This window comes from Onychostoma macrolepis, chromosome 20, assembly GCF_012432095.1.
Source record: "Onychostoma macrolepis isolate SWU-2019 chromosome 20, ASM1243209v1, whole genome shotgun sequence".
Taxonomy (NCBI): Eukaryota; Metazoa; Chordata; class Actinopteri; order Cypriniformes; family Cyprinidae; genus Onychostoma; species Onychostoma macrolepis.
Genome location: NC_081174.1, coordinates 25,311,160 through 25,326,390, shown reverse-complemented (window position 1 = coordinate 25,326,390; position 15,231 = coordinate 25,311,160). Strand labels below are relative to the sequence as shown.

The window sequence follows — 15,231 nt, the reverse complement described above, 5'->3', positions numbered from 1 at the left end:
TTTGTGCAATAAAATGTAGCTTGTTAATATAATATGTAATTATTATAATACAAAATAATAATAATAACAATAATAACAATAACAAATAAAACTTATTAAAACAATTATTATTATTATTATTATTATTTCTTCAAAGTTTTTAATGCATTATTTTATTTTACAAATTTACAATTATTTCTTCAATAAAAGTACTTTTATTTTGAATTATTTTGTTACTAATTTACAAAAAAATTGTTGAATTTAAAACAATTCGATTGCTATTTCTATTATTATTATTATTATTATTATTATTATTATTATTATATTTTACTATTTCATTAAAATATTTTAATAATGTTTTAAATTAATAATTAATTATTTTAGATTAATATAATTTAAATACATTTTATTAATAAGTACAATAAAGAAAGAGACAGCAGGAATTGATCTTTTTTTTTCCTCTCTTCTGTTTTTAAATTGAAAACTTCAGATTTTATTTAGTAACCAAAATGCAAAGAAAAACAATCATATCTACCTATCTGTCCTATTTCAGGTCGATTCACACAACCATTTTAGGCATCATTACCCAGCAAGTTTCTCTGACAAAAAGATAAAAAGAAAACTTAATGCAGCCAATTAAGGTGCTGATGTTATGAAACAAATTTGGGAAAGAAAACAATAGCATATGGTAACTGGCATAACTCTTCAACAACACAAAAGATGCTCGCCAGCAGTTTTTGCATTTGTACTGATTATGAACGCAGCAGGTTGGACGACACTGCTTTTTGTACTTTAATAATTAAAGACTGGCACTGCATGCAACCCTCCTCAAGAAATGCAAAGCTGCCAACCAGCTGTGCTCCTCATTTAACAGTCCTGGCTTTGTTTAGTGATGTTGAAGACACAACATGACAGAATTACTGTGCGCAATATTTGCATGGAACATCTCTAACACCTCCAGCAGAGCATTCACACACCTTTCGCTTAGCGAGAGCCAATGAAATGATGGAAAAATCCCCAAGAGAGTAAGTTACTGCAAGAGTTGGTGAGAAGTTTTTGAACAGTAAAAACGTTAACTGTTTGATATATTTGCTTTCAGAAATCTGGCTTTTAAAAAACATGGATCTGACTTCCAAGAATCTTTTAAGGAGTAAAAAATGTGGGAGATGCAAGCATACCATGCCCCTTCATTTCCATAAGTGAAAGAGGACCACAATGAGGTGTCAAGAGAAACAGGAACAGGATGTGCAAATCAAACAAAACATCATAAAAATGCGCAAAGCGCCCTCCCTCCTGCTTTCTACAGCCACACTGCTCTTTAGGCAGAACAGTCTCCGTGCTGCAAAAATCGCCCCGTCATAAAGGTTTTATGTTCTGACGTGGCCTTTTCAATTCATTATTCTACCTTACAACCCTGCTCCCTAAACCAAAATCACAGGTTACTGTAGGCTACGCTTCGTAAAAGCCAGGGAAAGTACAAAGATGAGTGTCATGCTAACCTACAATACTGAAGTAAAAGGACATGAGCTTGGGAAATTCAAGCAGCAAAGGTGAACCAAGAGAATGAGGCTGTGCGCGTATTAATATGGTTAATGTGTAGGTTTCATAGATGTTCATTAGACCATAGCAGACTAGCTTTTAGAAATGCCAAGAGTAAAAGTGTTTTACTGAACGGATGCATAAAAATCACATTTAAACTTTTGATATTCGCAACAAAATCATCACTCGTGTAATACTGCTCTCCCTGCTTGTGCAATATCGTATGATATAAATGACAAAAACTTGTACATTTTTTTTTTTGCACCAATATCTTGAATTTTAGGGCAGAATTGCATTTATGGAGTTGTTGCCCTGCATCATATTTGTCAACAATCAACTGTATAAAATGTAAGATGACTTACAGATCTGGGGGCGGGGCCAGTGTGTAACTGCATTAAATTTTTAATTAAACTAATTAAAGTTAACACGTTAAATTGACAGCCGAAAATACAATAAAAAAAAAAAATTACAAAAATTACATACAATTTATATTTTTTTATTTTGTGTATATTGTTGATATGTACTAGGGATGGGTCACAATTTTTGAATATTCGATTAGTTGATGTAATAATAGAATATTGAATAGGCTGCGCGGTTTTTTTTGTTTGTTTTTTTTACAATAATGCTCCATGTTTTCGGTGCGGATGTGGTGGTGACGTGTTCATGTAACCAGAGGGTGGCGCTGCCAATAACGCACCTAAAAGCTGTCAGACAACAGTAGAACACCGCATTGTCTCACACGCACACTGTAGATTTGCGTCAGGATTTAAATCCCCTTTATTTGCCAAAAAATAAAATTTGTTTAATTTCTGAGGGAAAAAAAATCATAGGGCTATTGTAAGAATAAATGAAACTTGTTTTTATGCTTTCAACTAATTAGACATGCAAAACACAGAATTTGGTAACAATAAAACAAGAAAAAATAAAACATTTCATATGGCCCTAAACATGTCATTTGTGACCCTGGACCACAAAACCAGTCTTAAGTGTCAATTTTTCAAAAGTAAGATTTATATAGCACATGAAAGCTGAATAAATAAGTTGATGTATGGTTTGGTAGGATCAGATAATATTTGGCCGAGATACAACTATTTGAAAATCTGGAATCTGAGGGTGCAAAAAAAATCTAAATATTGAGAAAAATCGCCTTTAAAGTTGTCCAAATGAATTCTTAACAATGCATATTACTAATCAAAAATGACGTTTTGATATATTTACAGTAGTAAATTTACAAAATATCTTCATGGAATATGATCTTTACTTAATATCCTAATGATTTTTGGCATAAAAGAAAAATCTATCATTTTGACCTATGCAGTGTATTTTTGGCTATTGCTACAAATATACCCTAGCGACTTGAGACTGGTTTTGTGGTCCAGGGTCTCATTTGAGGATAGTTTTACTCAAATGAAACGGTCAAATGCTCATGAAGTGACTCTCAGAGAAGTTCTGGAGATGTTGTTCATGTATTTATGTCCTCATTGGTGTGGGGAGAGGGCAAGTGAGACGGCAGATGCTAATATCACCGGAAGCGTCGCACGCGCTTCAGTATAACACCTGTTTCACGCCCATTTCAAGTAATAAACAAAACCGCATGTCTGCACCATTCATAACACAGAGACACGCAGAATTCATATTTAAATAGTCTTTTTTGCGGCTTAATATTTACAAATACGAGTGGGAGTGTGGCGTGCGTTTGTGTGTGTGTGTGTGTGTGTGTGTGTGTGTGTGTGTGCGCATCAGGGCAGAACTCCGCTGTGTGCGATACAGAGAGCACGACTATGTAATGTAGAGACCGAAATGACATGCCATCGTGTAAATAAGATAAATAACATAAAGCTATTTAGTTTGTTTAATAAAAGAACAAGGTATTTACCTGTTCTGTAGGAAAGGTAACTTTAAATGACTTCTGTTGTGATCTGGCGCTATAGAGAAAATAAAATAAAATTAACTTAACCTTCAAGTCAGTTAATTAAGCCGCCTCTAATACAATGGCAGCGGAAACACTGTATATACTATTATAGTGTGTACACACATACATACATGCATATTTCACTGCATTACAATGCTCCGTAACATTTATTCCTGATAAATAAGAAAGTTGTGCTACCGGTAAATTTCTTAGAAACACTCAATACACAGAAAGTAGATGCAAACAGTTTGCAAATAAAGGTGTTCTACACAGAGACGATGCAAATCAAAATCATCTTTAAGGCAGAAACTGCACTGCAGGTGAAAAGACAGCATATTTGTGCACTGCTGTGTCTTTTCGCAGGCCCTCGAGGACTTAAACCCCAGTGAGGAAGTGTGAGAAGGTCATAAATCACTTCACTACAAAGCTTTCTAACACAGCCCTCGGTTAGACATTCACGTCCCAAAAGCTTTCCCCCTACATGACTGGTTTTACCCTCTGAATGCAGAACCATACAATCTTATCCTCTGAGATGTCCACTGCACAGGTTTAACAGAGACTCTTAAGACACTATAAACAGATCTTATCTATTCCAATAACACTAGTAAATTACAAACCAGCACTTAATGACCTGATAAAGCTATTCACAGTCATGAATCTCTGCTGAGAGCGTGTTGTGACCTCAGGTTAGAGTTGATAGGATACCAGTCTGATTGTCTATCAATACAAAGATTCGATCTTATCACCAGTTGTACCCTCTTGAGAAGGTTGTGGGTCATCACTCGTGTAATACTGCTCTCCCTGCTTGTGCAATATCGTATGATATAAATGACAAAAACTTGTACATTTTTTTTTTTGCACCAATATCTTGAATTTTAGGGCAGAATTGCATTTATGGAGTTGTTGCCCTGCATCATATTTGTCAACAATCAACTGTATAAAATGTAAGATGACTTACAGATCTGGGGGCGGGGCCAGTGTGTAACTGCATTAAATTTTTAATTAAACTAATTAAAGTTAACACGTTAAATTGACAGCCGAAAATACAATAAAAAAAAAAAATTACAAAAATTACATACAATTTATATTTTTTTATTTTGTGTATATTGTTGATATGTACTAGGGATGGGTCACAATTTTTGAATATTCGATTAGTTGATGTAATAATAGAATATTGAATAGGCTGCGCGGTTTTTTTTGTTTGTTTTTTTTACAATAATGCTCCATGTTTTCGGTGCTGATGTGGTGGTGACGTGTTCATGTAACCAGAGGGTGGCGCTGCCAATAACGCACCTAAAAGCTGTCAGACAACAGTAGAACACCGCATTGTCTCACACGCACACTGTAGATTTGCGTCAGGATTTAAATCCCCTTTATTTGCCAAAAAATAAAATTTGTTTAATTTCTGAGGGAAAAAAAATCATAGGGCTATTGTAAGAATAAATGAAACTTGTTTTTATGCTTTCAACTAATTAGACATGCAAAACACAGAATTTGGTAACAATAAAACAAGAAAAAATAAAACATTTCATATGGCCCTAAACATGTCATTTGTGACCCTGGACCACAAAACCAGTCTTAAGTGTCAATTTTTCAAAAGTAAGATTTATATAGCACATGAAAGCTGAATAAATAAGTTGATGTATGGTTTGGTAGGATCAGATAATATTTGGCCGAGATACAACTATTTGAAAATCTGGAATCTGAGGGTGCAAAAAATCTAAATATTGAGAAAATCGCCTTTAAAGTTGTCCAAATGAATTCTTAACAATGCATATTACTAATCAAAAATGACGTTTTGATATATTTACAGTAGTAAATTTACAAAATATCTTCATGGAATATGATCTTTACTTAATATCCTAATGATTTTTGGCATAAAAGAAAAATCTATCATTTTGACCTATGCAGTGTATTTTTGGCTATTGCTACAAATATACCCTAGCGACTTGAGACTGGTTTTGTGGTCCAGGGTCTCATTTGAGGATAGTTTTACTCAAATGAAACGGTCAAATGCTCATGAAGTGACTCTCAGAGAAGTTCTGGAGATGTTGTTCATGTATTTATGTCCTCATTGGTGTGGGGAGAGGGCAAGTGAGACGGCAGATGCTAATATCACCGGAAGCGTCGCACGCGCTTCAGTATAACACCTGTTTCACGCCCATTTCAAGTAATAAACAAAACCGCATGTCTGCACCATTCATAACACAGAGACACGCAGAATTCATATTTAAATAGTCTTTTTTGCGGCTTAATATTTACAAATACGAGTGGGAGTGTGCGCGTACGTTTGTGTGTGTGTGTGTGTGTGTGTGTGTGTGTGTGTGTGTGCGCGCATCAGGGCAGAACTCCGCTGTGTGCGATACAGAGAGCACGACTATGTAATGTAGAGACCGAAATGACATGCCATCGTGTAAATAAGATAAATAACATAAAGCTATTTAGTTTGTTTAATAAAAGAACAAGGTATTTACCTGTTCTGTAGGAAAGGTAACTTTAAATGACTTCTGTTGTGATCTGGCGCTATAGAGAAAATAAAATAAAATTAACTTAACCTTCAAGTCAGTTAATTAAGCCGCCCCTCTAATACAATGGCAGCGGAAACACTGTATATACTATTATAGTGTGTACACACATACATACATGCATATTTCACTGCATTACAATGCTCCGTAACATTTATTCCTGATAAATAAGAAAGTTGTGCTACCGGTAAATTTCTTAGAAACACTCAATACACAGAAAGTAGATGCAAACAGTTTGCAAATAAAGGTGTTCTACACAGAGACGATGCAAATCAAAATCATCTTTAAGGCAGAAACTGCACTGCAGGTGAAAAGACAGCATATTTGTGCACTGCTGTGTCTTTTCGCAGGCCCTCGAGGACTTAAACCCCAGTGAGGAAGTGTGAGAAGGTCATAAATCACTTCACTACAAAGCTTTCTAACACAGCCCTCGGTTAGACATTCACGTCCCAAAAGCTTTCCCCCTACATGACTGGTTTTACCCTCTGAATGCAGAACCATACAATCTTATCCTCTGAGATGTCCACTGCACAGGTTTAACAGAGACTCTTAAGACACTATAAACAGATCTTATCTATTCCAATAACACTAGTAAATTACAAACCAGCACTTAATGACCTGATAAAGCTATTCACAGTCATGAATCTCTGCTGAGAGCGTGTTGTGACCTCAGGTTAGAGTTGATAGGATACCAGTCTGATTGTCTATCAATACAAAGATTCGATCTTATCACCAGTTGTACCCTCTTGAGAAGGTTGTGGGTCGAAGACGATAACAATCCTATGTCGAAAGTACAATCAACTATTGAACCATCTTCCATCCCAGTGCATGTTATGGATTAATCGATGAAACCAACAACTGGCCATTCTTGAGCAGGGGCAAAACAAACAAGAAACGAGCACTAATGTTTGACGGTAACATCACGTGCTGGAGCTCATCTCAGCAAGGCCTGTATAACAGATGGCCGCTCATTTGGGATCTGAAAGAAAGCCATTACGACGAGAGAACCTCCTGGAAGCGGTATTATCGAAATGAAAGTTGACCTCCAGAGCTATTTGGCAGGGAATTGACATTGGCAGCATCTGCAAGGTGGTACAATCTTGCATGTTTATTCTGGGCTGAAAGATACTGGACAGTAAATCAAAGAACATTATCTGGCAGGACATTATTTTAAAGAAATGACCTTTTGACCCCATGGTGCATGTCTACAAATAATCAAACATGGGATACAAAAGTAAAGTCTAAGAAAGTTTCAAGCCAATTCAATAACACACCTACTCAGTAAAACTCAAACAGCACTGAATTTGTATTTAAATAACAAATAATCATGCAGTCAAGACAATACTGATAATTGATGTAGTTTCAATTTACATTTGATTATCTTTTTACTTAACTCTTATTTTAATACTTAAAGTGATAGTCAAAACAAAAATGACAATTCTTCTATATGACTGACTTTATTCTGTGACAAACAAAGATATTGTGAAAAATGTATATTTTAATTTTATACAATATAATAAAATTTAAAGTGGCTTTTTTGGACACCTACACAAAAAAATAAAAATAAGTTGTACCCTGTCGTAGAAAGAAAATCATTATTGATCATTGATTTTTATTTGTCTTGAATAAATTACTTAAATGCTGACAAAATGTTTACTTGAGATAATATTGTATCTGAAGGTTGCATACCACTGTGTTAATTTAATTATATTCAATTTAACAATTAATAGCTTAATTCATATTTAACCTCTTTAATAAAGGAATATCATTATTATAATATTACAGTTTTAATATTATATAGTATTATAGTATATTACAATATTATAGTTATTTATTTATTTATTTAGTTATATTAATAGTTATGATTCTTGGCTCATTTCGAGACAATAAATAAATAAAATGCAGTTTAATGAGTCAGTTGACCCAGTAATCACTCTGAATGATTCTCTGACGTATTCCATTTCTATGCCAATAATTTGCAAATTCAACTCCGAGTGATTAATCATTTAAAAAGAGTCATTTAAAAAAAAAGTATTGAAAAAAAAAAGAACCAGTAATTTGTTCATAAATCAGACATCACTGATTGTGCTGTTCATTTGTTTGTGCATGCAACCAATAAGAACAACATAAAGTCATGTTGTTTGTCCTATATTTTACCACGTACTCAACATATTCAATTTAGACTGCAAGCTCACAACTCAGCTAAAAAAAATAATAATAATAATAAACAGTTTTGCCGCAGGGTTATAGATTCAGCAGCAGGGTACTGTTGCTACTGAATACAAACAGTAAAACATTACCTCCTCTAGTGACACTGTTGTAATGAGGAAAATATATAAACAGACTGTATCAGTGAACTCTGAGGACTGACACAATCTCTAGTCAGAGCTTCTAAAGCAAAATACATGACTTCAAAAATAAGATTAGGCTGGTGATTACAGCTGAAACATGAAGACTCGTCTTGCTCAGCAAGAAGCTGTTTGTAAGCACATCTTCAAGCAGCAAGAACTCCTGAAGCCTACTGTGACACTGGAGGGCGGGCTTCAAGCAACAAACAAAACGCACATAAGCCGATGTCCATCAAAACCAGACCATAATTCTTGCCCGAGCGTCTGTAGGAATACACCGGCCCTATTCAAGGCTGAACGTGCAAACACCGGTGCAACACAGCTGTCTGCTGAATCCTAAAAGCATCAAACCATTTAGTACCAAAGATGCTCCAATTTGTGTTTGCCAGCCGGCAGCCAACTGGCAGAAGAAACACACACGCAAACACTGCAATCATTAACTTGAAATCACCCTCTTCAAACAGATGGGAGTTTCTTCAACTATGGGAACTTTCGTGTCTCAGGGGTTGATTTTTACAAAAACTAACAGATTGCAACTTTTTTCTTCTTGTTTTATGAAGGTCATATTAAAATATGAGACATTATAAAGGCAGGAGAGAGTTCACTCTTATAAAAATGAATGGGAGAAATTGTCATTTGCAATATGGCAGCTGCAGTCCTGTCTTACATTGTTAAAAGAGCCAGGTGTCTTTTTTACAGCACCATTGTTTGTTTATGTACTCAAAAAATGTATGCGCAATAACTGAGCCCAGCTTGAAAAATACAGTATTTTTATATGATTTGAGCTAAACTTGCACTTGTATGAGTGTGGAAAATAATGCCAGGAGGTCTTACCAAGATAGTCGACTGCCTTAAAGACGTTTAGATTTAAAAAGGCCTTGGGAATTTTTACTGTGCATTATTTAGTTTTGCTTCTTTTCAAATGCCTTTTATGCATAGATTTTATTGTTTTACCCTGATCAGGCTGTTTAATCTCAACTTAGGAAATTCCATCATGACAACATTTTTTAATTATGGTCATGTAAATAGACATTCAAGATTTACTATGTGATAATGAATTATATAAACTTCTACACAAATGACAATTTTGGTAATAAAAGCTATTAATTTTGTTGTTATTTGTATGTTATATTAGAATTTATTAAAGTTCTAAACTAATATTTTAAACTTCAAGTTATGTTATAATAGAACACAATTATACTATTATTTTGCAGCTAAATTTATTTTTGTTATAAAGTTATAAGTATTTATTTTTAAATAACTTAAAACATAAAAACCTGCAAGTAATTGTAAGTGTACTTATTTACATACACACATACAGGATATTAAAATGTTTTAAATTAATATATAAACTTTATACCACAATTTATATTATTTTAGCTGCAAAAAATTTATTAATTTGTTTTATAAAACACTATTTTTCTAATACATACATACGCAAATCAAAGACTAGTGTTTAACAAGAAATCTGAAGCAAGTTAAGAAAAAGTCAGGGTAAAGTACTGCTTCCTAACAAAGACCCATTTTAATTCAAATTCAATTAAATAAAATCCCAACACCTCTGCCAGTCACTTTTTTATTCAGTTTCTGACCTGTGCCCCAAGCACACAGCTAAGCATATGACTTTTGTTGGGCCATTAATACAAGTAAGGCTGTATACTGACAGAACATCATGGTTCAGCAGCCACTGTGCTAAATGAGCACACAAGGGCTTAGAGCCAGACTGATGCGCTCTTCCTCTTTCCTACCACTTATCTACAGTATGCTCTTTTGCACTTCTAAAAAAAATGTGATGCGTTTTTTATTTAATTGCATAGTTCATGGCAGGGACCATCACACAATGGCTTCATTCACTGTTGGGAAATGGTTATTTCCAAATCACAATCAGACTGGTGGACATTGTGTAGAAAAATACAGAAGGAGTGTAGGCCCTTTCCCTGTGTGTTTTATTAGAGGAAGTGGTCGTGAGTGACAAGCACGTACATTCGGGAACTGCAGACAGTTCATGCTGTACCTGAGTGGCTTCATTAACCAAGACTTTGTCTCAGTCCACGCTGGTTTCTTACACAGGGATCCAGTCTGGAGGATCTGCTCTTCTCTGTGCTGAGATGATTGGCACATGGAACAGCATGGCCAGTATTCAGCAGGACTGAAACAGCTATGTGAGGTATGCAGACACTGAAATCTATATTCAGGTCAACTTTCAAACAATCTCTCGGAACAAATTTCAAAAGCAGTATTGGAATACAGAACATGGAGTTGTGATTACACTTCCACTCTGCATCGATCACACTGTGGTCTGGAAAGTGGAGTGATGCAAAGAGTATAGTGTGTTATACAAAATATCAAATGGAGTTCAGCAAATCAAAGTCAGCAAATTGGTCTATTCCCTGCACATCAAAATAGGATTTGTTGAAATATACCAACATAGATTACCTTCTTTATAACATCTACATTAATGCATTTAACAGAAGCTGATATACAAAGTGACTTATACTGCAATCAAGTTTCATGACTTCCCTGGGAATCAAACCCATGACCTTGGCGTTGCTATCATCATGCGCTACTGTTTGAGCTCAGCCAACAAAGTTAAAAAAAAAAATTTGTAAAAACCGTGCAATGAAATAATTCAACAAAAACTATTAATTTCTTCATAAGGAAAATAATTTTCTAAATCAAGGCTGCTAATTTGATCATTTTCACTAAAATATCAACCAATCAGGTGTTGAATTGTTAATCGTGCAAGATAGCTGACATGTATATAGCCCATTTTTAAAAGATAATTTAAACAAATATACCCAAAAACCATGCTGGATGCTGCACACTGGTGGCGGTTAATTGCTCGCTCTTCGTTCATCTTCGGAACACAAATTAAGATATTTTTGATGTATTTTTGTGTGCAAAGAAAACAAAAATAACGACTTTGTTCAATTCGTCTCCTCCACGTCACCCTGTAGTGCCATTTTGGAGAGTATCAAATACGTAAACGACATATGCTGTTCTGTGTCATCCGCGTACGGTGCTGCTACACCGTTTACGTTGTTTGCGCTTGGATCTGAACGTAAACAATGTATCAGTGTACATACGTTGTTCACGTATGCGATACTCTCCAAAATGGCACTATAGGGTGATGCGGAGGACACAAATTGTTGAATAAAGTAGTTATTTTGTTTTCTTTGTGCACAAAAAGTATTCTCGTAGCTTCGTAAAATTACGGTTGAACCACTGATGTCACATGGTTTATTTTAACGATCTCCTCGCTATGTTTCTGAGCCTTGATCGTGTAAGGATCTTTGCTGTCAATGGGAGGGTCAGAGAGCTCTCAGAATGCATCAAAAATATCTTAATTTGTGTTCCGAAGATGAACGAAGGTCTCACAGGTTTTGAACGACATGAGGGTGAGTAATGACAGAATTTTCATTTTTGGGTGAAGTATCGCTTTAAGAATAATTAGGTCTGCATGATATGGAGGGGGGGGAAAAGTGCTATATGCAATGAACTTTGAAAAACGCGATAGTGATAAGCAACACGATCATCTTATAAATAAATTAATAAACTTATGATTGTCTCAAATCAATTTAAATGTTTTTTATATAGTACTTAATTTACACGAATGTATGGAAGCCCATTTCCGCCACTGAATAAAATCTTTTAAAAAAGGTTATTGCGACTCACAATTCTGACTTTATTTTTTTATTTATTTATTTATTTATTTTTTCACAGAATTGTGGAGATATAAACTCACAATTGCAAGTTATAAAGTCAGAATTACAATTTATAAAGTCACAAATGCGCGATAAAAACTCGCATCAGAATTGTGAGAAACTCGCAATGACTGATATGCTCTCAGAATTGCGAGCTACATAATACATGTAATTTGAGCAGATTGGGATATGGGAGTGAGAAGAAAAAAAAAAAAAAAAAAAACCAGCACCATTCTTCTCTCCATAATTTGTTTAAATTGAATTACAGATGCAATTGCAGATGTAATTGCAATTTCTCTCAATTCTGAGAAAAAAAAAAAAGTCAGAATTGTGAGGTAAAAAAAGTCACAATTACCTTTTTTTATTTTTTCTTCAGTGGCGGAAACAGGCTTCCATATGAAATGACATCTGGAACATTCAATTTAAACAAATTATGGAGAGAAGATTTTTTTTCTCCTTTTATAAAAAAAAAAAAAAAAAAAAAAGGCTTTCCTCACTCCCATATCCCAATCTACTAAAATTTCATATTTTATGTAGCTGTTGCAGTACCAGAGATGTAAAAAGTACCAGAACTTCAATTAATTACTAATCAACAGTCCTCAGGTGTAATCGATCAAATTATAAAGTGATAAACATGACTTTAAGATTAACACCGTCTCCTAGCTTCCATCCTAGACTATAATGTAGTTTCAACAGCCTTAAACAAACCCAGAGTGTGTAAAATATTCAAACTAACTCTAATCCATGGATTCTGAAGCCTTAATGATTTTTTCATGGTTGGTTAAATGCAATTCATCAGAAATTTGCCGTATACTGCACTAGATTTAATGCACTTAATGTAAGTGAGGTCAAATGCGTGAGAGAAAGACCTTTGCGCTCCTCGCCTGCGTGCATGCGGCACGGCACAGAATACGTTTAAGACACGTGGCAACAATCTCACACGTCCGGAACACACAAGCAGGCATAATGTCTTGACTAAGCACTTCCATATGGCATGACTGCAGCCTGATTTTTCTCTGTGCGCTAAAGCCCTGTGGGTTGTAAAGTGTCTGTTTTTGTGACCGCGACTTCCAGTAAGGTCTTGCGATACGCATCAGCGTGTGTGATCTAACCGGCCGGTCTCGGCGGCTCACATCTCACTAAGGAACAAGATCTAAAGCAGCACAAAACAGTCATTCCAGCTGCCTGGTCAGGTACAAAAACCCTGACCAGCATATTCCAGATCATCTTTTATTCAGAGCCAACGTACCATTAACCCAACCTCTAAATTTATAATGGCAAACCCTGCCAGACAAAACGTGTGTTCAATGGTCTCTGATGTGGCCGTACGCCCCATGGGGCCAACCTTACTATTTGAGAAATTGACAAGCACTCAAAACTGCCTGGAAACGCACGGCACAACAAAAAAGGCTGGGAGGTAATAGCATGTGAGAGAGCTGTCTGGCTTTGACTGACATGGGAGCCGTTTTAAAACGCGCACACACACAAACAAGGCTAGAGCGTATGAGAAAGAGTGTAATGTAGTTCTTGCCAGATTATTATTCTGATAGTGTCTGAGCCAAACAAATTAAGACTGTATATTCTACTGGCACGTCCGAAGGAAAATTATAGAGGTTAATCAAATGTGCGCTGTAAATCCCCGGCCTGCCCTCCAGCTGAGTGCCAATTGACTATGTGGAGTTTACAACACAACAGCAGCATGTCTGATGAATCTTTCATAACACACGCAATAGAGTTGTGCCGATAGTATCGTGTATCGACGATAGCAGATGTCTTTGTCGATAGTAAAGACGTTATTAGGCTCATTCTCCTATTACTGTATAAAACTATTATTATTATTATTATTATTATTATTATTGGGCTATTATTATCAAATGAGCAGTGCAGACAAGCTTAATTAAGAGAGAAAAAATATATATTTTTTGTTGATAAAAATGGGCTGTGCACACATGGTTTTTGAGTCCTACACAGATTTTGTACAGTAGAATCAACAACCAATTAATCATTAATGTCAATAAAAATGACCAGAGTACCTGCAGGATTTTTAAGCTCAAATAAAATTAATACCATATGATCGGGGTAGGGCAATGTCTATAGTTACATATTCGGAAAATAAACATTTACAAAGACTATTGCAGTATGTTTTACAAGAAAATAACATTTAGGTGTTACCTTCCATTTCTTCGTAATTGTTTTTGGAATTTACTAGCAATTTCTGAGTGAAATTGTTTTTTTTTATTTTTCAATGTTTATAAACATCAAACCTCTAACAACAGTATAAAAATATAATGAAAAACATTGAAATGAAACCAAATGTGTTTAAAAAGACAGAAAACGCCAGTGTTTTTGACTGAATCATAATGCAATCAATCATTTTTCAAGAAATGAAAAGGGTGCATCATTAATTTTCATCTGTAAAAAGATTACAAAAGTTTTAAAATGCCTTAGGTTTCAAAGTAAGGTTTTGGACAAAGTTAAGAAAACATTCATTTTTATAACTTAACGATGACTCCGCATTGACAAGAGACAAAAATTTAAATTTAAAAAATAAATAAAAAATAATTAAAATAAAAAGGAAAATACTAGTGCGGTCTGATAAATGATTTTTAAACTGTTTTAATTGTTCAGTTGTGTACTAAAATTAATTGATAAGTGAAGCTATAAAAATGTGCGCCAATAATCTACTATAAAATAAAATAACAATGAAATAAAATAAACATACATGCATAAATAAATAATTAATTAAATAAAAAAATCTGAGCCAAATTTAATCCAGCAGGGGCATGTCTGACTGTGACATGTATATATTGCCATTATTATTTGTAAAACTCATCATTGTTGATCTTGAATGATAATGCAAGTTATTCAAATCCTTACTATTTCTTGGTGTAAATGCATGCTGATATTTTCTAAACCTTTTCTAGGGTGTTTCCAAACTTTTGGAAGGCACTGTAACATTTCTGGGAGGAGCTAAATGATGCATATTACAACATGCAGGTAGCATAAGAGTGTGATAATGTGTTGTTGCTGCATCCTCTTAGTTACCGATGTATATTACAAACCTCACAGGAAGATGGACAGTCCTTCATGAATTATTCACAGATTAGTATGCCCACTCACAACCTGTGCTTTTCAGCTTCAAAATAGAAACAGGTCAAGAGGGTGACGGGCAAAAGCAGCAAAACAACAATTCTTTACAAGCAAGGAAAACACACACACAAAAA

General features: G+C 34.8%; 1 protein-coding gene across 1 annotated transcript in view; it reads right to left on the bottom strand.

Annotated features, from left to right (window-relative positions):
• man1a1 (mannosidase, alpha, class 1A, member 1) overlaps positions 1-15,231 on the bottom strand; it is a 121,681-nt gene that overhangs the window by 75,722 nt on the left and 30,728 nt on the right. The window lies entirely within an intron of this gene.